The sequence below is a fragment of the Medicago sativa genome, chromosome 7 (assembly GCF_051527215.1).
Source record: "Medicago sativa cultivar Bolivia chromosome 7, Bolivia_mono, whole genome shotgun sequence".
Lineage (NCBI taxonomy): Eukaryota > Viridiplantae > Streptophyta > Magnoliopsida > Fabales > Fabaceae > Medicago > Medicago sativa.
The window spans coordinates 26,841,885-26,869,443 of record NC_140755.1 but is presented as its reverse complement, the minus strand read 5'-3'; the positions used below and the strand labels follow the sequence as shown (position 1 = coordinate 26,869,443).

At 35.9% G+C, this 27,559-nt stretch overlaps 1 pseudogene; it reads right to left on the bottom strand.

Annotated features, from left to right (window-relative positions):
- Window positions 1–388: 388 nt before the first annotated feature.
- On the bottom strand, window positions 389–2,628 carry LOC146905258 (SNF2 domain-containing protein CLASSY 1-like; annotated as a pseudogene).
- Window positions 2,629–27,559: the final 24,931 nt, after the last annotated feature.

Here is a 27,559-nt window from a genome sequence, read left to right as displayed (position 1 = left end):
TTAATACAGACCGGCCCGTTTAGCCCGTGGCTAGAATTCTACGGTGCTAGAATTCTACGGTGCTCAAACATTTCACCTATACTCACAAGTGATCCATGTCACCTAGAAGATTAGTTTGAAGATAGGTAATTTCTCACAAGCAATTGGGCTTTCTATAAGCAAGTCGGGCGGCATGTTAATAAGTGCATATGCTCCTTTCATGCAGCTCCTACTGCTCCTGCAAAGCTTTAATGTCAGTCAGAGGTAACATAGTAATACAAACAATATTAACATTGGTCGTCGAACAAAGAAAACAGAAAAATAGAGCTTTAATGTCAGCTCCTACTGCTCCTGCAAGTATTATTGAATCAATTCATTCCAATCCACACTCTATTTATCCCTCTTGCAATCAAAACCTTTCAGCTTTGTACTTGGATTTTGATGCCTCGTCCCCTTTCACATTTCCTGGATTTGAGGCTCGAACCAATTCCGATCCTTCTAGAAAGCATTGTTGCCCTTCTGTATGACGCGTATTATTCCTTATAGAATCCATTTCATTCTTCATAATCATATGAATAGCTTTAGACTTATCCTCTTCAACCATCTCCCTAAGTATTTCATCTTCAATCTTCTCTGCTTGCCATTTAGAGGAATCTTCCACAAACTCCTCACTAAACATCATGCAAGAAACCAACTCTTTCCTAGTAGTTCTTCTATACTTATCTTCCTCCATCGACCCGGTTGTCAATAACTGATACACATAACTTGCTTTGTTTTTCAAGGATTCCATTCAGAATCCAAAAAAAATCACTCTAGAAGTTGTTAAACTAATACCTTCAGCACAAGCATTGATTATTGAAGCCATAAGTATCTTTGGACCGCTACGAGGATCTTCAAACTTATCAATCACTTTCTCTCTTTCAAATAAATCTAGTTCACCGGTTAGCAGCAGAATCTCTTTACCATTTTTCCATTGAAAGTACTTGTCAAATAACTATATTAAAATCTCACAGGTGCAAGGTAGTGACAGAATATAAGAACATTTTCATTTTTCACTACATATGTGGGATTAGGCTTAGAACAAATCTTATTTTGGAACCTTCTCTAAAATCAAATTTGATTCCTTCTAGCCTCTTCAATTCATCTTCGGCAAGAAACTTATATGCACATGTTGTTGTTGCTTTGATCAACCATGGATGTAATAATGTATCGATCCAATTGTTATCAAAAGCTCTACATAAAGAGGGCAACTGGTACACTCAACCATTTTTTTTCTGCAGTTTTTGTAAAATCACATGTTGTTCATCAGACGCATTCATGAGCAGTGTATAAATTTGCAAACCAGGAAGTGTATCAGAAGAATTTCCACTTTCATAAACTTCGATATAATCGCTCGTGATCTTTCGCAACACATGTAGACCCTGCATATTTTTCTCGTCATTCGAGTTAATTTTCTTTACAACACTGTCCAAGAATAATCTCCTCGCCCGCTCCTGGAGCAAATGTTGTGCTTTCTTGTCTATGTTGCCTCTCCTCGAGTATTTAGAATCTAACTCTTGTAGCACATTGTGAACAAATTTCAGTCTTGCTAAACAAAGCGTGTTGAAATATTAACAAAAATTGTTTTGAAACAATGTGCCAGAAAGCAATATTCTCAATTCTGTTGGATGTTCCATTCAGCATTTCCACAACCTTGATTTAGTTCTTCTAGGATTGTGACCTTCATCAAGTATCAAGATTCCAGGTCTCTCTCTCAAAGTTTTAGCCATGTAATTTGTGTGGGCAAATTGTGTATCTTTAGATCTCATTAATGCTAAAAATGAAGTATAGCCCATGACAAGAACACATGGGTGTGAATGCCACTTTTTTAGCTTGCCAAGTCAATCCAAAACATGTTTTACATCACCTGAAGGTCTTGGAACCAGTGGCGGATCTCTTTGGGGGCAGGCAGGTGCCATGGCATCCCCCAAATTTTCCTTATATACTATATTAGGTGTATTGTAGCAACCAGAATTCAGTTGCTGCAGCGGTAAGGGGGTACCATAGGTACCATAAATTGCTCTAGGTCACCGGTTCTCAACCCCTACTTCTCTTCTTTTTTGCCCCCTACTTCTCTTCTTTTCACACATATTTAATCTTCTACTTTTGCATATGTATTTTCACACATTTAATCTTCTACTTTTGCATATGTATTGAAAAAAAAAACGTTTTCAAGGGGTTTCGGAACCCACATCCTCTTGCTCCTCTTAAACATTTTAAACCACTTGGCCAGATATAAACTATAGATAATACTTGAAACCATTTAATATATATTCCATAATATTTTGGCACCCCCAACAAATTAACTCAAGATCCGCCACTGCTTGGAACTCCAAGAAGAACCGTAGGTTTTGGAGCCGTTGAACCTCTCTGGGTTCGACGGCTATAGATAAGATACACGGGCACATGAACCATCTATTTTCTGAACTCTTTGTGCCATGTATAGAGTATGGATTTTGGTGCAAGGACTAATGGTATTTTACCTGGAAAAAACTTCAAGTAACTTAGAAGAAAATAAATTATGAGAAAGGTTTCTCCAGCTTTAGGAGCATGTGAAATCACACATCCACCACTTGTTTCAGATCTTTCTTGCATGAGGGATGGTTCCATTTATTCACAAGGCCGACCTCGTAAGCTAGTGATCAATTGCTATGTCTTTGAGTTGTAACGTCTAAAAAAATTGATTTCTTGGACTTTTCAACCCCAAACCATAAAATTAAAAATAATAGCATGTACCTTTTTTTTCTAGGATAAGAAAGCATCTTTTATAGTAGGGTTTCGTTTTGAAGAGAAAAAGGCTTCTTTTATAAATTGAAAAAAATCAATTGAGAATAGTAACATGAAAATTGTGATTGTAAAGAAAAATTTGAATATTTTGCTTGACAAACACAAATATAAAGAAAAATTCAAAAATAATACTCAAAGAGAAAAGTTCTTAAGCATAAGATTATCATCAAAATGAATAAAAGGGAAGTGGTGTAAGAATGAGAAAAGTATATATGCCAATAGATGTATATAAACTAGGATTTCCACCCGTGCAACGCACGGGGCAAAAAAATATTTATTGTGGCGTTAACAAAATATTACTCTGAACGTATTACCAAAATAAAAACATATAATGCACTTCTTAAATAAATAAGATGTTGTCATCATCAAAATAAATATGTCCACAATGGACACATCCATTTTTTGGTACTTAAATGAGTCCTACGTGTACACATCACTCATTTATATTTGTTTAATAGTAGTTCCTAATAAGCACTCAATCCTTTCAGCCCAACATCGCACACAAATTTCTTAAATTGGATCCACTAATCAATTATCAATAACTTTATATCATTACATTTTAATTTTTTAATATTAAAAAATTGTGGGTCCCACTTAAGATTCAGGGTCATAAGTGAGACACTGAGTCTTATAAGACCCCCAAAAAAGTTTCAACCTAATAGGGGTACCTAATAAATATCGGATCTTGAATTGTTCAGCTCCCATTGGAGATGGTCTTATGAGTCATTTCATAGTTTCAGTATCTTTTAGATGAATTTGGTAATAAATTTAAGGAAGGATCATGGAAGGAGTAGTTATGCAAACAAGACCATGAAAGCATGAAAAATCACCCAAGCCAAGTAACTTTGTGGTTGTGTTGTACTTTTTACAAGATGTAACAAGTTACCTCTTGGGGTATAGTATCTGATGGTTGGTTTAGGCAAGTGTACCAAATCGTTTATCAAGTAATAAAGTGATAAGTAGAGTATCGTATCCAAAGGGATTATCGTTTCGTCTAAACAATTCGCGTTACTTATTTTAAGTTGACGATAAAAAATAAAAGAGTTGAAGGGCTAGAAATTGCAATTTTTATCTGTTTGCAATAGGCAAGTTACTTGTTTTAGTTGTAGAAAAGTAAGCAATGGTTAGGATTCTATGAATCTCCCATATTTATTTGTTGGATATTAACTAACAGTCATGTCGCGCACAGACTGTTGAGGAAATTTGGGAAACGCTCATCAAAAAGTTGAAAAGCCCTGACTCATTAGAAACAATATATGATGATCAGAAAATGACAAAAACATGATTTGGAAGGCTAAGGGACATCAGAAGCATCCTGGAGGCAAGGATTCATCATGCAAGTAAAGTGTGGAAATGTAAAATAAATCTCTGTTAATAATGTTTTACAGACTGGTGAAAATATTATCCAACGAATTGTCTAACACCTCATTTAGAAAATTTGTGATACCACAAAAAAAGTTCATTCACCGAAAATAAATAAGAACTAGATTGGTGACCTGTGCGCCGCACGGGTCTTATTAGCCGAAATATAGTTAATCTTAATATGAAATGAATACCGAAACAAAATAAAAAAGTCATTTAATATTAATGTATTATCAGATGATAGTAATGTATCATTAATTAAAATGCAACACCAGCACATAATGAAGTTGTACATTATCCTAAATGTGGGTTTTTTATACTACACGTTACGAAATACTTCCTCATACACGACGTTGGATGTCATTTCAATGTTTTCACCGTCTTCATCTGTTATTAATATCTTCAACTCTTCTCTAGAAGTAACCCTCGAAACAGCAACATACAACAAAAAGAAATACTTATACTTTTTCTTTATGATAAGAATGAAATTTTGGAATAACTCTCAATTAAATAAGTACTGTCAATTGCTATTAAGTAAGATTTTTCTTTTTAAACTATAGAACAATTATTTCATGTCTTCTATAGTATTTAGAGAATTCTGTGTTACACCAAAGAAAAAAAGAGAGAGAATGTTGCGTATTCGAAATCCAGACACAATTTAAACAATAACATACGGATCATTACAAAACAATCGAGATTGCAACTATAATTTCCATTTTACTGAATATACAACAATGACATATCTGCAGCAACAAATTTGTTTATCCAAAAGTCATACAAAACAGTGCATATAAACTTAAAGTAAATGTTGTGCAGAAAAACTTTTTTAGAACTGCATTTGAATCTGCTAACATCAACATCAAGTAAACAGCAAAACACTATTTTTATCAGTTTTAATTTTTTAAATATATGAATTCTATTTCTTTTAAAAATTTGACTTCTGAAAGGGCAATTCCCAACATGGCCGGTGTATGCAAGAACGCCGTAATTTAAACATAACTCAAGAGTGGTAGCTTTGACATTATAAGTTTGCTGTGCAAACACGGTATTATTTATCCAGGATTTCATATATATATAGCTACCTTTCTCTGCATTCGAAACACAAACAATTGCTGAGTGGATATTAAAAGATGAGGATGGTTGATATTCGAAAAGTCTTAATATAAAAGAAGGAAAATGCTTCCTATGGCGAGAAGATTTCAAGCGAATTCATCCGAACAGTTGTATTCCCACGTAGGTTACTGTAGCAGAATCTTCTTTTAAATCCCACCATCCGTTTTTTCCACCAAAGAAAAATCTAACGTTAGAAATTCTTCTGGATGAATTCGCTATAATGTCAATCGGGACATATAGCACTGCTGATAAAAGAATGCAGGAAGCCGTTCCAATATTCCTAAATGAAAGCACTTAAAGTGGAGTAAATACACACACACACGTACTGCATTGTATACTTTTTTTTACTGAAATAACAACAATAAATGGCTGTCACCGCTAATTACAAATGCAAAAAAAAATATAGAGCAATTTAATTAAATGCAGCAATGTTGTTTCAACAAAAATATTCAAAATATCTGATACAAAAGGGACTGGAAATAATACTTATGAAACAAAAGTTGAAAAACATGCAACATATGAACCCAAAACCAATTCTGGAGGGTTAGACAAATGTTAAACATCAAACGATAACTAAACTACTGAAGAACAAATTATAGTCTTTATAACATGAAACAGACTTCTGAAGCTTAAAACTAAAAATAACAACATCCAAAAAAACCAACAGCTTGCAAAGTCCTCCACTGAAAAACCCAATGATGCCACCAAGGTCTAATTGTAAATAACAGTCACCATGTTGAATATGAAAGATGAAAAGGAGATGCACAGATGTAGTTCAGTCAACTACAGGATGCAGGTATATATAACATAAAGTGTGTGTGAAGAGCTACCTTTCTCTGCATTGGAAACGCACAAAAAATTGGTAAGTGGATATTAAAAGCTGAGGAAGGTGGATATTCTAAAAGTCTGAAAATAAGCAGGTTTTGTTTTGATTTTCAATGAGGAAGCCGTTCCAATAGGAAGAATAGGAAGGGATATTAAAAACGCATAAAAGAATGCACTTAATGTGGCATGAGAATAGGAAGGGACGCAACAATAGGCAAGGTTTTTAAAAATTTCGAATTGCACAAACAGAGGGAAGCAGGCAGAATTTGAATTTCAAATTGCACATTGAAGGAGGGGATTTTTTTTAGGGCTTACATCTTTGCATTTAATGATAGGTGATTAGAGGGAAAAACCTAGGTTTAACAATAGCAAGACGTAATAAGCTTTAAGAATAAGAGATTTTGTCTAAATTTTTGTGGAATCATATTTGTTGAAAATTTAAACATATATATGTTTTATCCGATTTCACCAAAACTTCATTCAGATCAACCTCAAATTGTTCAGCAGAACTTGGATAATTGTATAAACACTTAATTTTTATTTTTTATTTGTTAGGCGAGAATAATTTTAGTTAATTGTCTAAACTATATGTTATTTTATTGAACGTGGCATAATTGCGATATTGTTTTTTTGGAGTATGTTCCATATACTTTTTTTTACCCAATATATTATATATGTGCCATATATTTGAAATTCAAATCAAGGGTTACTGCTTATGATATTCATTAATAATATTTGAAGGTTAAATATGTTTTTAGTCCCTATAAATACACAAACTTTTCGTTTTAGTCCCTCTAAAATTTTCCTTCAACTTTTAGTCCCTCAAAAATTTTCCATCTTCACTTTTGGTCCCTCTTTTAAAGTAAACTCATATATAGAATACATATTTTTGAATAAAATTTTGCAGAAAAATTCATGATATTAAAAGAATCTCTTCCAAAAAAATTAGAATTTTTTAACAAAACATGAATTTAATATGAATTTTTATATGTTTGACGGTTAAAAATTCATAATTAATTTATGTTTTGTTAAAAAATTCTAATTTTTTGGGGGTATTTTTTTTACAATATTCTACACATTTCTGCACAATTTCATTAAAAAATACAAAAATAAACTTAAAAATAGGGACCAAAAGTAGTGATTGAAAATTTTATAAGGACTAAAAGTGGAAGGAAAATTTTAGAGGGACTAAAACGAAAAGTTGGTATATTTATAGGGACCAAAAACATATTTAACCCTTTATTTTTCATCAAAAAAATACATTTTAATTTACCTATAAGGAATAATATTTGAATTTTATTCCTTCAAAAAAAAAAATTTGAATTTTATAATTTTGTACTATGATTTGAATTTTGTCTAAACAAAAGAAAATTGTAATACGATTTTGTTTATGAAAAAAAGTAATAAGATCCCTTTTTTCTTTGGGTCAAGAAAGCAATAAGATTTGATCAAGCACAATTTAAAGCCATTAATTATTTATAGCTTTTGGAATATTAACCCAACCTGTGTCGACGAAAATATAGACATATTGTTCATTAAAGAAACAAGGTTAAATTAAATCCCAAATTATGAATCAATCGGTACGATTTTCATCCCCATATCGTTTCAGATTTTCTTTTCATATTCTTAAAGATATTTGCATCAAGTCAAATATTTTTTAAATTAATAAACCTTCTTAAAAGCATATCTTTCCATTAATTAAGTCAAAATTACATCGCCAAATTAGGAAGGAAGAGATATTCATGCACAAATCAATCGGTGTAATATTTTTTCTCACATCGTTTCAAATTTTTAATCGATATTCATAATTCTGTTTTGGTCCTTATTCCTAAAGAACATATTTGCATTAATACAAATATTTTCTATATAATTAACTCTTCTAATAAGCTTCTCGTCCCATCAAAACCACAAAGGCATAGTTTGCGGTACTTACTTTGTACCATTGCATCCAAATCTAAGTAAAAAAAAAATTTGCATTGTTCTTCCCCTTGTTTTAGAGAAGGAAAACTAAACTTTTTGCAACAATGGAACGACTTCCAGAAGATGTTCTGCTCGTTATCGTCAAGAAAGTGGCGGCCTCTGGGACTCAGAATCTTTTGAGGTTCAAAGCTACTTCTGTTTACCACAAAAAACTTGCCAACAAAAAAGCGGTGCTCAGGGCTCTACCAAGAGGCTGCTTGCGGTACATTTCTGACCACCGGCCCCGCGTAGCAAAACGCAAGTTCATGCAACGACTTTCTCATAGTGGACATGAATCATACTGCTTGGTGGTGGCAGCCAAATTGCTTCACGGGGGACGCCCCGACCTGGAGGAGATAAAGTTAATCCTCCAAAAGGGAGCCGCTCGGGAGTCTGATGGGGCTAAGTACTTCGAGCTGATGTTGAAGGTGTTGGCCAAAAATGGTTTCATAATGAGTGAGGTCCTACCTATCTTCCGGGACCTTTTCAATCGACAACGGTTGACTGATTGTAGAAGGGCCATCATGAATGCTGAAGGTCCCCCTTCCTTTTGGGAACGTCACTGGTTGAGGTCTTTCCTCCCGGAATTGGAGTATAGGCTCATCTGCACCTCCAACGGGACTTGCAAGGGTTATGGGAGGAAACGTAACATCTTTTGGCCCCTTCCTGGGACAGACGACGAGTATTCAACGACGGATCTTTGTCTTTCCTGTCGTTTTGATGTTGAACTTGCCTGGTTCCTCGTTCATTTCCGCTTCATAGAGGACGCAAGATTTTAGGGTTTTGAATTTTAAAGCCAAGGATAGTTTTTGTAACTAGGGTGTCGAATTAGCTTTATTGGTTCTATCCATATTTCGATATTGTATTTTGGCCCGTCAGTTGGCTTTTAACGTAATCAAAATGCCATTTCCATTTCCTATGTTTTTATTGCAATATTCGACAACATTTGTGACTTAGCATAATCGCTTCTTGGCGTTAACCTCAATTTCAATTTTAACGCCAAGTTTCTCGCTTCTTGTCGAAACTACTATTGTATTATTTTAACTTCTTTCAATATAAGCTTATATCTGTTCAAATATTTGCCATTTATTCTGAAGATTCTATTGTTGGAAGCAAACTCTTCTATTTCATAAGCACCATTTTGAAAATACTTGTATAACTTTAAATGGTCCTTCCCAATTTGGTGACCACTTGCCCAAGACTCTATCTCTTTTGTCCATAGGCAAAAGTACTTTCCAAACAAAGTCACCAAGGTTAAAAGGTTTTGACTTTACCATCTTATTATAGGCTTTCGCGAAGTGTTCTTTTTGCCACAAAAGCACGTCTAATGCCATCAAACTTTCTTCATCCACCTCAACCAACTCATCCAACATCATATTCCTATATTGATCTGTTGAAATTTCCTTTTGTCTTTGTACTATTACTGATTGCACATAGATTTCCACTGGTAAAACTGCGTTATGCCCAAAAGCCAAACAAAATGGTGTAGAGTTTGTTGATTCTTTTGGAGATGTTCGACAAGCCCAAAGGATTTGGTTTAAAGTCCTGTGCCAATTTTTCGGTTTAGCATGTGTATGTTTCTTTATCAAATTAATGATAATCTTATTGGCAGCCTCAACTTAACCATTTGTTTGAGCATAATATGGTGTCGAAGTGAGCAACTTGAAACCTGTTTGGTTGACAAAATCAACCATCTTTTGACCAATAAAGATTAATCCTTGATCCGTAGTGATAATTTCAGGAATTCCAAATCTATAAAGAATGTGATTTTGAATAAAACTAATCATGGTCTCTTGGTCAACCTTGTAGAAATATTAACCATTTCATTTTATGACATGTTCGATGTGAGCCACATGCCCCACTATGTACCCCATAAACAGCTAGGTAAGCCTCATTTTCATTGATGCATTTAAATAAAACACCTTCAGTAGTTTCCTTAAACAATTCATTTCCAATGATCACATAGCTTAAGGCTCTATATCTAGTCTTTCGACTAGCTGTTCTTGATGGATTCTCAAGGTGCTCTACGATTGGATTTCTCCAATCATTATTTGACAAATTGTCAATGGCAAAAATTTCAGTATTGGAATAATTAGAATAAGCATATGGCTCACTAGATTCTGATTCTCCTACGGCCCCCACAAGTTTTGGCATTGACAATTCTATCGAAGGGCATTCAGTAGGAACAAATTTATCATTGATTTCGATCAATTCCTATAATTTCTGTTTAGAAACCTTATATCCTGAAGCAACTTGTGCTAAATCATTTGCCACTTGATTTTCAATTCTTGGCACATGTTGAATATTGACTGATTCAAGATTATTTAACAAAGAAATAGCATAAACAAAATAAGAAAAAGAATTCTCACTTATGCATTTGTACTCCTTTGCTAGTTGCTTCACCGCCAATTTTGAATCTCCCTTTATCACAACGTTCTTTGCCCCCAGTCCAAGCAGCATCTCTAATCCCATTGTTAAGGCCTCGTATTCAACCTCATTATTGGAGCAAGTTCCATTAATTTTATATTTGAACTTTATTGGTATATTTAATGGAGATATTATGAAAATACCAACTCCGGTACCATTTTTATGGCTAGAGCCGTCAAAATACAAAGTCCAAGGCTTATTTTCCATATAAATTTGTTTTGCCTCGACCAAAGAATGACCAACTATGAAGTCAGCAATAATCTGACCCTTGACAGATTTTTAAAGATGATAAGTTAGCGAATCCTTATCCTTATCATCTAATCCTAATGTACAGTGCATACACCACTTGAAAAACCCTAAACCTAATCCTTATGCGGGAAAAATCCTCTTTAGCCTCATTAAATGTAATTTTTGAATTTCAAATCTCCCACCTAAGTTTTACAAACCCTAAGTGCAAACTCTAACTATTGATATACCATTAACAATCAATATTTGCCTTTTTCCAACGCAGTGAGTACCAACGGAATGCATCATGTGCATCTATCAATGCAACCATTGACATCCCCGATTGCCAAACTCATTTAATGCAACATTTGAATTTAAAATAGTGAAGCAATAAATGTCGTGCTTTGAAACATGTTACTGTAAATGCCTTGCTTTGAAACTTATCAACATTTAACTCCTTCTGATGTATGTAGACGATGGGCTCTAGAAAGTTGAAACCATTCTGAAGCAACATTGCATCCCTCAATGTATGTATATTCCTTTATCTTTCCCCAATGTATTATTTTATGCACATAGCAAAATCAACTTCAAGCTAACTTCTCAAACAATCATCTTCTTCCCCCATTGGATCCTTCATCTTTCACCTTGCTGCCAAAATATCTCCACCTTGGTATAGCCATGTTAATCTGAATCACCTTTTTTTACATTCATTCTCGCACTGTTGACCACATTCTCCATGGAATAATCAAAACATGTTAACTTTGACGAAAAAGAGAACTACGAGGACGATGATATGAGCGAGTTCGACAACGGCGTGGAAACAGAAACAAATACTTATGAGAAACTATCTTGAACTGTTGTCGAGGAAAACGTGACGCAAGAGAACTCATGCTCACAACAATCATGCACTGAAGCGCTAGCAGCGGCGAGGGCGGCGGGTTGCTGCAGACATGGTGCAAGTGAAAGTTTATTGTTCCTCTCTCTATCAATAATAGTTTCGATCCAAAATGGCGGCGAGTGCAAACTGTCACTTGGCTCAAGCTTCCTGAAAATTATGAGGATTCTCTCTTTAATATTATTTTTTATCTAAAGAGGACTCTCTTTTGCAGGGACAAAAAAGAAAAAATAGAGTGGGTCACATTGTTTTATGTTAATGCTCTTTTGTTGTATTTTTTGTGTTTTGGTTCATACTTTTACTTCTCAATATTTTGGTTTGCATATAGCTCGGATGCCTGTCATTTGATTTATCTATGTATATCTAATTCTTTATGTATAAGTGTTTGTGACTGAGTTACATTTGCATTTGAGAGTCTTGACTAGAAAACTAGCATTTATAGTCAAATATGTTTTCAATGGGCTTATGATGATATATAAAGTTGGTTTTTATAACTTTTTAAAATCATTTATATCATTTTATCACTTTCAGATGGCAACAAGTGTAAATTGTAACTTGGCTCAAGCCAACTAAAATTTCTCACATAATACTTTGAATTTGATATCTCCAACCCAATGCAAGTGTATGCATACGTTTTGATACATCCTATGTAAGTTAGAATAGTTGTTACTATGCTTTAATTTATTTTTTAAAATTGTTTTTGTTGCTACTATGTCAATATGTGTTTTTGTATCATACATATGTTTATGTTTTTTGTATTTCTGTTTGTGTTTAAGTGCAGGGTCTTCTTTTTTCTTTCAAAAATATGTCTCTGTTTTCATGCATGTGTTTGTCGCAGGGTCTTTGAGATCACTTAAACGTTTGTGTGCAGGATCTTTGAGATCACTTCAATGTTTAAGTGCATATGTTTACATGTTTCTATTGCATACATGTTTATTAATACCTCATTTTGGTATCAATGTTTTAGTGCATGCTTACATATTCTTCTTTTTGAATGTTCTTTTTTCTAAAAATATGTGTGTGGTAAAGAAACTTTCCAGCTTTAGTTTGATACCACAAATTTATAATATTGCAGACACAATTAAAATACAGAAACTTGCTTATTGAATATACTGTACTACTTTGTAGCCAAGAAGAAAATTTCCAGTTTGGTTTGTTAATGAATCGGACTCAAAATTACAAGAAATGTCATGTTGTGGCATCCTAATAACAATGATATTAAGGTCATCCTAATAACAATTAAGTTGAGGTTTTAGTTGTGTAAAAGAATGGTAGGGTCTATTTTAGGGATGGTTAGTAAGGATTACGAGGCTTCTGTGAGATTCAGAATGGTGATTGGGTCACCCTTCACTAAGATTCAAAATGCTAAGCATAACCCTCTTTTGTTTCAGAAATTGCAGCTTAGGAATATGGGAGTTGGTTTCTCTGGTGAACCCAACTATTTGTATACTCTGACTGGAAAATTATATTCATGCAACAATTAAAACTTTAACTTTCACTTATGTAGCTTCTGGTGTTTTAATTTGTATCATTTTTTTTTTGTCTTACACATATTCATATATATTCTGATTTTTTTAATGACATCAGACCTTTGACTGAATGGGATTGTGTCAACATGTGTTGCTTCTAATGTGTCCGAGGTGATTGTGGTCGACTACATAGATCCATGCTGAAATGTGTTAATAGTTTACCATATATACTTGATTATCCTATTACGAACATAGATGACATATATGTTAATAACGATTTAAAGAATATTTGTTAACAAATAATAGAGTATGGAGATAACAAACTCGGGTGATAGCACGAGTCAAACGTCTAGTATTCAGATAAAGCTAAAGCCCATTTTCCAACTCTACTATGCAAAATTGGCTTTAACAACATAAGTTTAATAACATCAAAATACGAATAAACATAAACAACTACAAGCTTTATATATTGCTTAAGTTTGGAACATGAAAATACAGACATAAACACAATTTTCAGCAGGATTATATCTAGTTTCAACATCATTTAATACTCTACTAAGATAATAGACGGCTCTTTCCACACCATTTTCGTCCTCTTGAGCTAACATGCTTCCAATTGTTGAATCAGATGCTGAAATGTACAATTTCATGCTTTTATTCCTAAATGGAGGCAATAAAATTGGAGGCTTCGTCAGATAATCTTTGATCGCATCAAAAGCTTTTTGATGTTCCTGCCCCCAGTTAAAACTGTCCTATTTCTTCAGTCGAAGTAGTGGTGAAAATGTTTCTATTTTTCCACTTAAGTTAGAGATATGTCTTCTTAAGAAGATGATTTTTCCCAACAAGGACTGAATTTCCTTGTTTGTCGAAGGAGGCTTAGTTTCCAAAATAGCCTTAGTTTTATTTTAATTGATTTCAATACCTTTTTTGCGCACAACAAAAGCTAAGAAGTCACTTGCTCATACACCAAAGGCACATTTCAGTGGATTCATTTTCAATCCATATTTTCTCATTCTTTCAAATGATAGTCGAAGGTGTTCTAAATGATCATCTTCCAACGAAGACTTTACAACAATATCATCAATGTAAATATGCATAAATTTATCAACAAAATCTTGAAACATTGAATTCATAACTCTTTGGTATGTAGCACCAACATTCTTTAAGACGAAAGGAATTACTACCCATTCGTACGTGCCTAAAGCTCCTGGACACCGAAATGTGGTTTTAGACACATCTTCTTCAGCGATGAAATTTGATTGTAACTAGAATAGCCATCGAGCATACTCAAGTATTCAAATCCTACAGCAGAATCAACTAGCATTTCTGCCACTTGCATAGGATATTCATCCTTTGGTGTAGCGTTGTTCAGGTCTCTAAAGTCTATACAAAATCTAAGAGTTCCATTTTTATTAATTACAGGAGCAATGTTTACTAACCATTCAACATTCCTTGCGGTTCTAATAAACTTGCTTTTGAGGAGTCTTTCGATTTCCTCTTTGTTATACCCTAACTTTGGGCCTAAAAATACTAAATCAATTCTTCTTTTCCTTGCATTTCAAGTCATTTGAATTTGTCTCTGATCAATTGCATATCTCCCTGCATTTTATTTCAATGTTATTTACAAAATTCATGAAAAATGGTATTTTAGTCATTTCCTGCATTCAAACTCATTTTAGTCCTTGAAAATTGTTTGAGTCTTTCCAATTGGTTTGAATAAGTCCTTGTTTCAATCTCATGTTAAAATCCATTTCAAAAATCACATTTGAAGTCATTTTGAGTCAGTTTAGCCCCTAGGGGCATTTTAGTCATTTCCTATGTTAAAATTTCTTTCAATCTTTGAAAAATTGTCTCTGAGTCTTTTAATTTGCTTGTATAAACTCTTGCTTTAATTCCCTGTTAAAAAACCATTTTAAAATTGCATTCGAGGCATTTTGAGTCAGTTTAGTCCCTAGGGGCATTTTGGTCATTTCACATGAAATTTTGGCAGAGAGAGGTTACTTTGAAGTACCTCATTTGTGTAGTTGGTTCATTTTAGTCCTTTTGTTGGTTCTATTTTTAGTTTCACTTTACGTTAATTTTCAATTTACTTTTTTTAATCAATTTTAGTTTTATCCCACCACCCATCTTCATCTTCCCGCAGCAAAAGGTAAAAAACAAAGCAGAAACAACAACAACCAAAAAACCGTCGAATTCCCACAGAAGCAAACAGCCCGCCAGCGGCAAGATCCTACGAGAACAACTGAAACCCAAAACAGGTACGGATGCGGAACGACAAGATCTACCCCAGCGTGCAAACACGAGCAGATCTACGAGGAACTATCGTTCTCTACCTTCTCTCTAGGAAAACAAACACAAACCGCCTTTGCTTTTTTCCTTCTCCTCAAATCCAAATCCAAAACTTTCCTCACCATGTAGACTCCTTGGTTGGTGGTGCGATGGGTTTCTTTCCCCGCACCACCGGGGTCCCTTTTCCTAGCCACCGTCACTTCTCTCCAGACTAACCTTTGTTCGTCAGATTCTGGATCTGGTGGTTCGTTTTCGTCAGATGTTGGGGTTTGGCCGTAAGTGTTCGTTTCTGGTTTGGGGTGGAGGTGCTAGGTGGAGGCGTCGCCGCTTTTGGCACCGGTTGTGGTTTCTGCAGATCTATACCGTCGGTGTTCTCTGTTGCGGGTTTTCTTACAGGCTGCGTAACATATCCTTCAGTGGGATTAAGCCTCCTTCGTTAAGCTCTTTTTGCTTGTTCGTCGCAAGGTTCGTACTGGATGTGGGTGGTTCGCGGTTGTTTGTGCGGTGGTCTTCTCCAGGTTGCTGTCGGTATGGTTTGGTGTAAACTCTTCTCGGTGGTCTCATGTTTTTGTTGCCGGGTTCGTTTCGTTTCGTCGGCTGCCGTTCGTTTGCCGCCGGCGGGCTTTTGTTTGTGTGAGGCTCCGACTTGTGTTGTTTTTGCTGTTTTTTTTGGTTCAGTGATTGGGTGGATCTAGACCGGTGACCTGTTGTGTTTTAAAAACCCGAAAGGGTTTGGTTATGCGTGTGATTTAAAAACCCGAAAGGGTCTGGTTCTTTAAACCCGAAAGGGTCTGGTTACTTATTTGTTGTGCTTGGTGGTTCATGTCTGCCTCCACACTTGTACTGAGGCTCGAAAGAGCTTTACACTTGCTGCATTGTTCAGGGAGTTGGCACTTGGATTTGTTACCGTGTTGACGGTCAGTCCATTCGCCATTTGAAACCCTTTTTGTTGCTCACGCATTTTCACTCTTCATATTTTTTTGTAACTTGGTTTCGCGCCCGTACGCGGGTTCGCTAGGTTGCGCCTATGATTAGTGAATTTGTGTTACAATAGATTAGGGTTGTTTCACTTGGGATTGTATTACACGATGTATTCCTGGGTTAGGTTTAATGTCCCCCCAGTCTCTGTAACTCTTTCCTTTATTTTATTTTATTTTATTTTTGTTTGCTTAAAAAAAAATTGCATTTTAGTCCTCAAAGTCTTGTTATTTGCATTTTGGTCCTTTGTAGTTTGTTATTTTGCAGGTCAAAGTTGGTCAAAGTTAGTTAGGGTCCAAGTGCCACATGGCACCACATCATTGGGCAAGCATCACACATGGCATCCTATAAATAGGTCCTCATGATCAAAGAGTCAACACACACTAATCATTCTACAAAAAACTCCACAAAAATCACAAAATTCATAATTATTTTCTCTCTACTTTCTCTCTCATCTAACTAACTTTTTCTTCCACTTTCTCTCTCTCTCAACCACCACAACTTCATCTTCAACCTCACTTCAACCTCCATAACCACCACCTTCAACCTCCATAACCACCATAACAACCTCCATAACTTCCCAAATTCATCACAAACTCACCAATTCCACCAATTTTCACCGATCAAAAACCTCAATTCATCGCAAATCCTCACGAAAATCTCTCGAACTCATCATTGAAAGCAAGAATTCCAAGCTTCCAATCGTAAAATCACGAACAGCTCACAACAGCAACAATCAATCACTTCTCAGAAGCAAAACCGATTCAAACCGTAACATATTCAGACAAATTCAACAACGTTCAAGTCAAATTAAAGCCTGAAACAACAAGATTCAAACTGAATCTCGCAGCACAAACAACTCAAACTGAATCCAATTCACAAAGCAATCAGTGTAAAGAGAGAGCTGAGATCGTGATTAGAGAAGAAGGATCCGCCATTTTTGAATCCAAGGTCGCGTGAACAATGAAGAAGGAAAAACCGGCAAAGCAAGCAAGAAGTTTTCTCCGATTTATGTAAGAGGTAACCATGCTAATCCTTTTTTTGTTGTGATTTTCGTTCAAGAATATGTCTATATGTTTTGAGAATTTTAAGCATGAACCGGTGGAGAGAAAAAGGAGAAGAAGAGGATCGATTTTGATTTAAAAAGAGGTTGTTTAAATTTTCGACGCAGTGGCGCCGCCGTCCTTGGCCGGCGACCACCGCGCCGGAGCACGCACCTTCATCTTCTCCGATTGCTGTGTTTTTTAGGGAGAGAGAGTTTGAGTCTGTTGATCTGTAGAAAGAGAAGGAGTTGGTGAAAGTGGTGTTTTTGATTAACAGATCCAAGTTTTATACCATATCCATTTCCTCAACCCGTTCTAACCGGTCCATGCCCATGACCCTGATCCGTTTCACACAAATCCAACCCGTTTTTTCATCTTGGATTGGGCTTGGGCCTTGGTTGTTTGTAATTTTCGTTTTGATTGAATTTTCTTGCTATTTCTACACTGCTTAATACTTTTTACTCCTCTGCTCATGTTCAAAAAAATTCTAATAATTTTCTTGTGTCTTTTGATGAATTTTGGTGTATCTTGCATGTTAAATCTTGATCACAACATGTGAAAAATATTTTGATTCTTTGTTAATTCCATGTGTTAATTTTGGTTCAAATCTTGATAAAAATTTCTAAAGGTTTTTTTGTGAAGTTGTTGTGATCGACTTTTGGCATTTGATACTTGCTTGTGGAATGTAATTACCTATTGGAACTTGCTTCCAAAATACATGTGTTCGTGCTTTGTCAATTTGCGCACTTTTTGTTATGTTTCTTGTGAAAATTGTGATGTGATTTTATTCTTGAATTTTGCTGCATAAATGTGACCTTGAATATGTAACCTTTGGAGTGAGTTTGCCTATTAAATGTGGTGTATGCTTGCTGTCTTGGTATAGTTTTTTTTTGTGAATTTTATATTGGTGAATAATGTGAAACTATCTTGTGAAATAAGGTGTATAAAGAACTTGCAACCTTTATGATCTTTGGTATAGTTAATGACCTTAATTCTCATGATTTTTCCTTGAACTAAGTCACTCAAAACTTCTCTAATATCATGAGGATTTAGGCCTTTAACCATACCTTAGAATGGTATTAAAATGTCAAGTCTCTTTTATCACTTTTAGTTAATTTCTCTTGTTACCTCACTTTCAAGTTACATTTACTTTACTATGCCTTTAGTATGTTGTTTCTATTTCACTTATGCTACTAACCTTTTTGTTTTCATGTCTCATTTCCATAGCATTTCACATCATATTTTCATCTCTTATTTCTTGCACTTTCATTTCTTGCACTTTAAACTTTGCCAAGACTTAGCATGTAAAACCTAGGGATTTTGTAAATTTCTTTATGCAACTTTAATTCCTTGCAAGACCATAGAATGTAAACTAGGGCATGATGTAAAAGACAATGGACTCTAATGATGTACACCGACACAAGCACCGACACATGCACCCACATCACATAGATACTTTAGATGTATGTTTAGGGTGTGCATGCCTTAGATGTATGTTTAGGGAATGTATGTTTAGATGTATGCTTAGGAATCGCGATACTTAGAAAAATTCTCTTTTCCAAAAAATATGAACAACATAACTCAAATCATTTTCTAAATAAACTTTGGGACCAAAATCCCATTGATTTTCCCTTTATTTTCTTAAACAAAAACTTTAATGAATTTTAATCATACTTAGACTTCTTTTGCAAAATAACTAATTCCACCTCACATTTTCAAAACCTTATGCCCTTGAGGCCTCTCTCTCTTATTCTTCAAAATTTCATTTTCAAACTTAAAATCAATCAACAAAAACAAAAACATTTCTTGGAAGAGAACTACGGTGGATTTGATCCCTTAAAAGGGTACGTAGGCAAGGAAATAATATTCCTTCAATTCAAATAAAATAAAAATTCAAACATCTTCTTCTCCCTCCAATTCTTCACTTAGTAAACTCTTAGGTGTAAATATCATTTTTCAAATAGCATTTAAAAACAAAGCGCGCGCGTAGAAAGTAAAGACGGTTCCTATAGGATACTACAGTCGTTATGGGTGCCTAACACCTTCCCGTAGCGAAAACAACTCCCGGACCTCGATTCTCAATGGTTTTGCTTATTTTTTCCCTTCCCAAGAAAAAATGAGATATCAAAGGTTAAAAAGGTTCAAACGTAATCAATGTTTGACACCCGAAAACCAAGATAAAACAGTTGGCGACTTCACTGGGGACATCAAGAGTTACGCCTAGTCTTTATTTCCACGCTTACGCTTTCGTTTTTACTTGCTTCTTTTACTTGCTTTCTTATGTGAATAAATGTTTAAATTCTTGCTAACATGTGGGGTGAGAATATCAAAAGTCCTACACCCGGGCTGAGTGAACTTAGGATTTAGGGGGGATATAATCGACAATTCATTCCGAGGGTTGCCTCGTGTATTGGATTATTCGATCAATCCCACATAGCTGAGGCATTTTGGGGGTGATGTTGTCGGCGCGTGTTGTCGCGTTTAGGCACTTTACTTCTAATTGATTCTATGACGCTACGAACCGTAGATAACCGAACCCATCCATGGCCATTTTCTAGGATGTAGTGCAGAGGCTAAACCGAGTGTTGTCTCGAATTTTAGTCGTCACGCGATACTACACTCAAGTTAGACCTTCTTACGGATAATCATGGAGCGAGTGTATGTCTCGTGGTACCATGATATACGTCGGAGAGGTTGCAACTTGGGAACCTTTTTAGAACCCGGTTACTATTATCCAAATCCCTAGATTCACCGGACACCGTGTCCACCCATGACTCCTTGACTTTGAATCTCAACCCACCATGTTCTCTCCGTACTTGAACATAATCATGCATACATGCATACATGCATAAACTTTTTTCCATGCATTTATCGAAGGGCTTAGACAAATTGAATTTGTAAACGTTGTAGGAATGGGGAAGACTAAGTCCTACAAGTTCAAGGAAGTGGATTTGGCTAGTTTGAGTGATTTGGCACTCAAGATCGAGGATCCGACTGGTTTTCGACATCGTTACTGGGCCTTACTTACTCTTCTCCGGACTAATATGGATGAGAAACTTGTGCACACTCTAGTGCAATTCTATGATCGAGACTATCGGTGCTTCACTTTTCCCGACTTTCAGTTGGTGCCCACACTCGAGGCTTATTCTTGCTTGATGGATCTATCTATTGCTAAGGGGGTACCCTTCGCGGGACTTGAGAATCCTCCTACTCCATTGGTTATTGCTAAAGATCTCTATCTCAAGACTTCCGATGTCCCCAAGAATCTTGTCACTAAGGCTCACATCCGAGGGTTCACTTTGGAGTATTTACTTGAGAAAGCCAACCTCAAAACCACTTGTCAGGATACTCTTGAGGCTATTCTTGCACTACTCATCTATGGGCTTATTCTCTTTCCAAATCTTGATGACTTTGTGGACATGAATGCTATTATGATCTTCCACTCCAAGAATCCGGTTCCTACTTTGCTAGCTGACACATACCATGCTATTCACGATCGATCCAGCAAGGGTCGTGGATACATTCTCTGCTGTGTACCTTTCCTCTATAGGTGGTTTATTTCGCACCTTCCGAAGTCTTTCCATGATAATCCAGAGAATTGGACTATTTCACAGAGGATTATGGCTCTCACCCCTAATGAAGTGGTTTGGCTCACTCCTGCTGCTAGAGTCAAAGAAATCATCTTCGATGGTGGAAAGTTTCTTAATGTACCTCTTCTTGGTACCCGGGGTGGAATCAACTATAACCCGGAGCTCGCCTTGCGACAATTTGGTTTCCCGATGAAAGAGAAGCCTATCCATCTTACTACATCTCCTTACTTCTTCCATTACTCTAATGCTCCCACGGGGATAAGAGAAGATTTCATAGAGGCTTGGTCCAAGCTTCGGAAGAAAGAGGTGAATCATATGGGTGTAAGATCCGGTGTTGCTCATAAGGCCTATACTCAGTGGGTGATAAACCAGGCCGAGAAGATTGGCATGCCTTACCCCGCTATGAGATATGTGTTTGCATCTGTTCCAACCATGCCTTTGCCTCTACTCCCACCTACTCAGGAGATGTATCAGGAGCATCTAGCTATGGAGAGTCGGGAGAAGCATCAGTGGAAGACTAGATACTATGAGGCTGAGAATTTGATCATGACTTTGGATGGAAAGGATGAGCAGAAGACTCATGAGGTGTTGACACTGAAGAAAGAGTTGGCTAAAGCTAGGAAAGAAATTGAAGAAAAGGATAAGTTGCTTATGAGAGATTCCAAGAGGGCTAGGGGGCCCGTAACTTCTATGCCCGATACTGCAGTTATGAGTCTGAGACTGAGTCCGAGGATGATACTTCCACTTCCTATGCTTGAGGATTTCTGTTTCCTGTTGTTATTTCCAGTTGTTATTGTTGTTTTACATTTCGAAGTCTATCCCTTGGCTTAGTATTTCAAAGGGAATTATCTTGTAAAGCCTTGTGATGTTTGAATGTTTCAGTGTGTTTAGTAACGTTTACAAATTTCTAATTTGTCTAAAACCCTTCGATAACACAAAAAAGAGTCTTTTGCATATGCATTTACACATCTCATGCATCATATGCATTCATTGGTCACCAAAAGACTTCTCTCGTGCTCATTGCCTCCTGGTTTTTTCGCCGCAGTCTGAAAAGTGGCTCGTGCTCGTAAGGTTTACCAACCAGATAAAGTTCATCAAACAAGATTGTACAAAAGAAGAAACATGGCTAACTTTGAAGAAGAAAATGCTCAGCTCCGTGCCGAATTGGCTGCTATGAAAGAAGACTTGGCTAAGGCTCATGACACTATGTCTACTCTGATGGCTGCACAAGAACAACCAGCCACATCTGTCCCAGCTTCTACTGAAATGATTCCATCTATCCCACTGTCTACTGTGATGTCTGATGCTCGGTTTGTTATGCCCAATGGACGCCCTTATGGACTCTCAGCCTTCTATGCTCCTGATACTGCGACTGGCATTTCTGGTATTGGCAATCAAGGACAGATTCCTGTGACAACTTTTACTCCTACGTCTACCTCTATGCCTCAAGTGACTACTGTTGTTACCGATCCTATTTGTTATACCCTAATTTTGGACCTAAAAATACTAGCTCAACTCTTCTTTTCTTGTATTTCAAGTCATTTGATATGTCTCTGATCAATTGCATCTTTCCCTGCATCTTATTTCAATGTTATTTGCAAAATTCATGAAAAGGGTATTTTGGTCATTTCCTGCATTCAAACTCATTTTAGCCTTTGAAAATTGTTTGAGTCCTTTCAATTGGTTGGTATAAGTACTTGCTTCAATCTCATTTCAAAATCCATTTCAAAAATTACGTTTGAAGTCACTTTGAGTCAGTTTAGCCCCTAGGGGCATTTTAGTCATTTCCAGTGTTAAAAGCTCTGTTTAATCTCTTAAAATTGTCTCTGAGTCTTTTCAATTTATCTGAATAAGCTCTTGCTTTAATTCCATGTTAAAACCACTTTAAAATTGCATCTGAGCCATTTTGAGTCGTTTTAGTCCCTAGGGGCATTTTGGTCATTTCACACAAAATTTTGACAGAGAGAGGTTACTTTAAAGTACCTCATTTAAGTAATTGGTTCATTTTAGTCCATTTTGTGTTTTTTATTAGTTTCACTTTACGTTATTGTCCATTTACCAATTTTAATTCAATTTTATTTTTAATTTTCATTTTAAGTCCTTAAACTTCTAAAAATTGCACTTTGGTCCTTTTTCTTCCATTTCAGTCCTTAAAAAACTTTTAAAGTTTGCATTTCAAATTTTTTTTTTTCCATTTCAGTCCATAAAGTCTTTGTCATTTTCAGTTTTAGCCCTTTAAGTTTTAAAAATTACATATTGGTCCAGTTTGTCAAAATTGCATTTTGGTCCAGATACTTTCGAAATTGCAGGAAGGTCCTTGAGCCAAGTTCAGTCCAAAACAAGTCCAAGATTACGTGGCAGTCCCACATTGGTCCATAATATCACGCCTGGCCTATAAATAGAGGCCAACACATCAATGCACAGGGAGATACCATTCAATCATTGACACATCATCACAAAAGTTCTAACAAATTTTCTCTCTCTTCTCCAAACCCTAACCACCGTAACAAACCTTCCACCACCACTTCCTCCACCGTAACAGAATCAGAAACCACCCTAACCACCCCAATTCATCACAAATTCATACCAATTTCACCACAAAAACTCAATTCAACAATTACTGCACACAATTGATTCGAATTTATAGAAGATTCTCAGAAAAGTTATCATCACTGAATCTTCACCTTCGCAATTCAATCAAAGATACGTCAAAGACGAATTTGCGATCACGAAGGATTTGATGAGGGAAGAGAAGAAGAGGATCGAAGCAGAAACGAAGAAGGATCAAACACCAGAAAAGTTCAAAAAAGACGAAGAGTGAGAAGACGAAGAAACTTCGATTTATTTTCGAAGTTTGAGTCAAAATATACATCAGAGACGAAGAAGAAGCTTCAACATCTTTCTCACCTTTTTTTCGGTTCGAATCTCCAGTTTCCAACAGGTATATTCAAAGAACCTTCTCTTTTTCGCTTACAATCATCATCGAAGGTCCATAAACAAAAGTAAACGGTGAAACAACGTGGATTAACAAGTTTAGAACTTGTTCTTTTGAAAAAGTTCAAAAAAGATTCGAAAAATTTGAAACGAAACCCTAAAAATGTAAATCCTCAAAGATTCACCGTTTCTTTTGAAAATCCAGGCTTATAATCATAATCAGTGGAGAAAATAGCATAGATTAGAGCCTCGTTTCAAGAAGTTACGAAGAAGATTCAAAAACCTAAAAACCGAAAAGTTTAAGTTCCGATCTACATAGATCTAGGTTTCTTTTGTGATTTTTGGTGTTTGATTCGTGTTTAGAATGGAAAATAAACGGTGAAAAGCTGTAGATCGTGAAGTTTTGGTGAAGTTAGGGTTCCGTCATCACCGACGGTGGTCAATTCCGCCGGAGAAGACGATCGGAAGTTGCAGAGAACGAGAGAACTAGAGAGAGAAGGAGAGAGTTAGAGAGAGAAGAAAGGGGACAAATGAGGCTGGACCGGCCTCTTTTGTTTTTAAAGGGGAGTGAACCAGACCGGTTCACCTGAACCAGTCTGGTTCGTCCTTGAACCTTGAGTCCCCACCGTCTGATCTAGGGTTTAGGAAGCTGGATCAATCCAACGCCCCTGATGCGTTTGGATGATCCAGGATCCATGCAGGTTTGGGCTGGGCTTATTTCTTTTGTTTTGTCTTGAATTTCTTGCTATTTTACACCCTGTTTTGCTGATTCTTACCCCTATATGTCCAAAACTTTATTAAAAAAATTCCTAAAAATTTCATATTTGTTCTTGACAATCCTATTGACATTTTTGTGATATTTTTATGTGTTAAAACCTGAAAAAAAAATATGTAGTATTTCTTGCTAATTTGTTTACTATTTTTGTTAAATTTTGTGAAGTTTTGTATATTTTTGAGTCTAAAAATCCTTGAAAAAATCCATGAAAATTCATACATGTTTCTTTACTTTTTTTGTGGTCCTTTTATGATATTTGTTGTATTAGAAAATTGATAAAAAAAAATAGTATGGTGTTTTAGTGCTTTAATTGTGAAACTTTATGTAAAAAGCCTATGAAAATTGTGTGATTTCAATTCCAATTCTTGATGGATGTTTTTTGATTCATGATATATGATTTGTGAATGTCTTGTTTCTGTTTGAATGTGTTTTTACTATATGTGTGTGCCTTGTGTTTAGTTACTTGCTTTGCAAGATTTGTTTGTGAATGAATAATGAAAATATGCTTAAGTTCATCATTAAAATGCATGGTCTCTCATATCCCTTTGATTCCCATTTTAAAATCTGAGTCCATGTCTTTAAAATGCGTTAAAATGTGAGGATTATAAGTCATGTGAGCTTTGTATTTTGTGGTGTAATTTTAGCTATGCTTTGCATCATTTTTTGCTATGTTTTGTGGTAATTTCTTTGCTTTTGTTATAGTAACTTTTACTTGCTTTATTTTCTTGATATTATCATGTGCTACTAACTCCTTCATTCCATGTTTCATGCATTCCATAAGGCATCTCATTCTCCATCTTATATTCTTGGTCTTTATCTTTCTCGCACTTTAAAATTCATGCAAAAATTAGAATGTAAAGCCTAGGGATTTTGTACTTTACTTTTATGCAATTTTAATTTCTTGTAAGACCATAGAATGTAAACTAGGGCATGATGTAAAGGACAATGGACTCTAATGATGTACACCGACACAAGCACCGACACATGCACACACATCACATAGATATCTTTAGATATATGCCTAGGGTATGCATGTTTAGATGTATGTTTAGGATTGCATGTTTAGATGAATGCTTAGGTTTTATGCTTAGAAAAATCAATTTTCCAAAAAAATATGAACAATATCACTCAAATCATTTTCTAAATAAACCTTGGGATCAAAATCCCATTGTATTTTCCTTTTTATTTTCTTAATCAAATTTCAATGAAAATTAATCATACTTGACTTTTTTCCAAAAATAACTAATCAAACCCCACTTTTTCTTAAATCTCATGCCTTTAAGGCCTCTCAATCTCCATTCTTCAAATTCCAATTTTCAAACTTAAAATCAACCAACAAAAAAACAAAAACATTTTTGGAAGAGAACTACGATGGATTTGATCCCTTAAAAGGGTACGTAGGCAAGGAAACAATATTCCTTCAATTCAATTAAAACAAAAATTCAAACATCTTCTTCTCCCTCCAATTCTTCACTTAGTAAACTCTTAGGTGTAAATATCACTTTTCAAATAGCATTTAAAAAAAGCGCGCGCGTAGAAAGTAAAGACGGTTCCTATAGGATACTATAGTCGTTATGGGTGCCTAACACCTTCCCGTAGCGAAAACAACTCCCGGACCTCGATTCTCAAGGGTTTTGCTTATTTTTTCCCTTCCCAAGAAAAAAATGAGATATCAAAGGTTAAAAAGGTTCAAACGTGATCAATGTTTGACACCCGAAAAACCAAGATAAAACAGCTGGCGACTTCACTGGGGAGATTCGAGAGTTACGCCTAGCCTTTATTTCCACGCTTGCACTTTGTTTTTACTTGTTTCTTTTACTTGTTTTCCTATGTAAATAAATGTTTAATTTCTTGCAAACGTGTGGGGTGAGAATATCAAAAGTCCTACACCCGGGCTGAGTGAACTTAGAATTTAGGAGGGATATAATCGACAATTCATTCCGGGGGTTGCCTCGTGTTTTGGATTATGCGATCAATCCCACATAGCTGAGGCAATTTCGGGGTGATGTTGTTGGCGTGTGTTGTCGCGTTTAGGCACTTTACTTCTAATTGTTCTATGACGCTATGAACCGTAGATAACCGAACCCATCCATGGCCATTTTCTAGGATGTAGTGCGGAGGTTAAACCGAGTGTTGTCTCGAATTTTAGTCGTCACGCAATACTACACTCAAGTTAGACCTTCTTACGGATAATCATGGAGCGAGTGCTTGTCTCGTGGCACCATGATATACGTCGGAGAGGTTGCAACTTGGGAGCCTTTTTAGAACCCGGTTACTATTATCCCAAAGCCTTAGATTCACCGGACACCGTGTCCACCCATGACTCCTTGACTTTGAATTTCAACCCACCATGTTTTCTCCGTACTTGAACGTGATCATGCATACATGCATACATGCATAAACTTTTTTTTCCATGCATTTATCGAAGGGCTTAGACAAATTGAATTTGTAAACATTGTAGGAATGGGAAAGACTAAGTCCTACAAGTTCAAGGAAGTGGATTTGGCTAGTTTGAGAGATTTGGCACTCAAAATTGAGGATCCGACTGGTTTCCGACATCGTTACGGGGCTTTACTTACTCTTCTCCAGACTAATGTGGATGAGAAGCATGTGCACACTCTAGTGCAATTCTATGATCGGGACTATCGGTGCTTCACTTTTCCCGACTTTCGGTTAGTGCCCACACTCGAGGCTTATTCTTGCTTGATGGATCTATCTATTGCTAAGGGGGTACCCTTCGTGGGACTTGAGAATCCTCCTACTCCATTGGTTATTGCTAAGGATCTTTATCTCAAGACCACCGATGTCTCCAAGAATCTTGTCACTAAGGCTCACATCCGAGGGTTCACTTCAAAGTATCTACTTGAGAA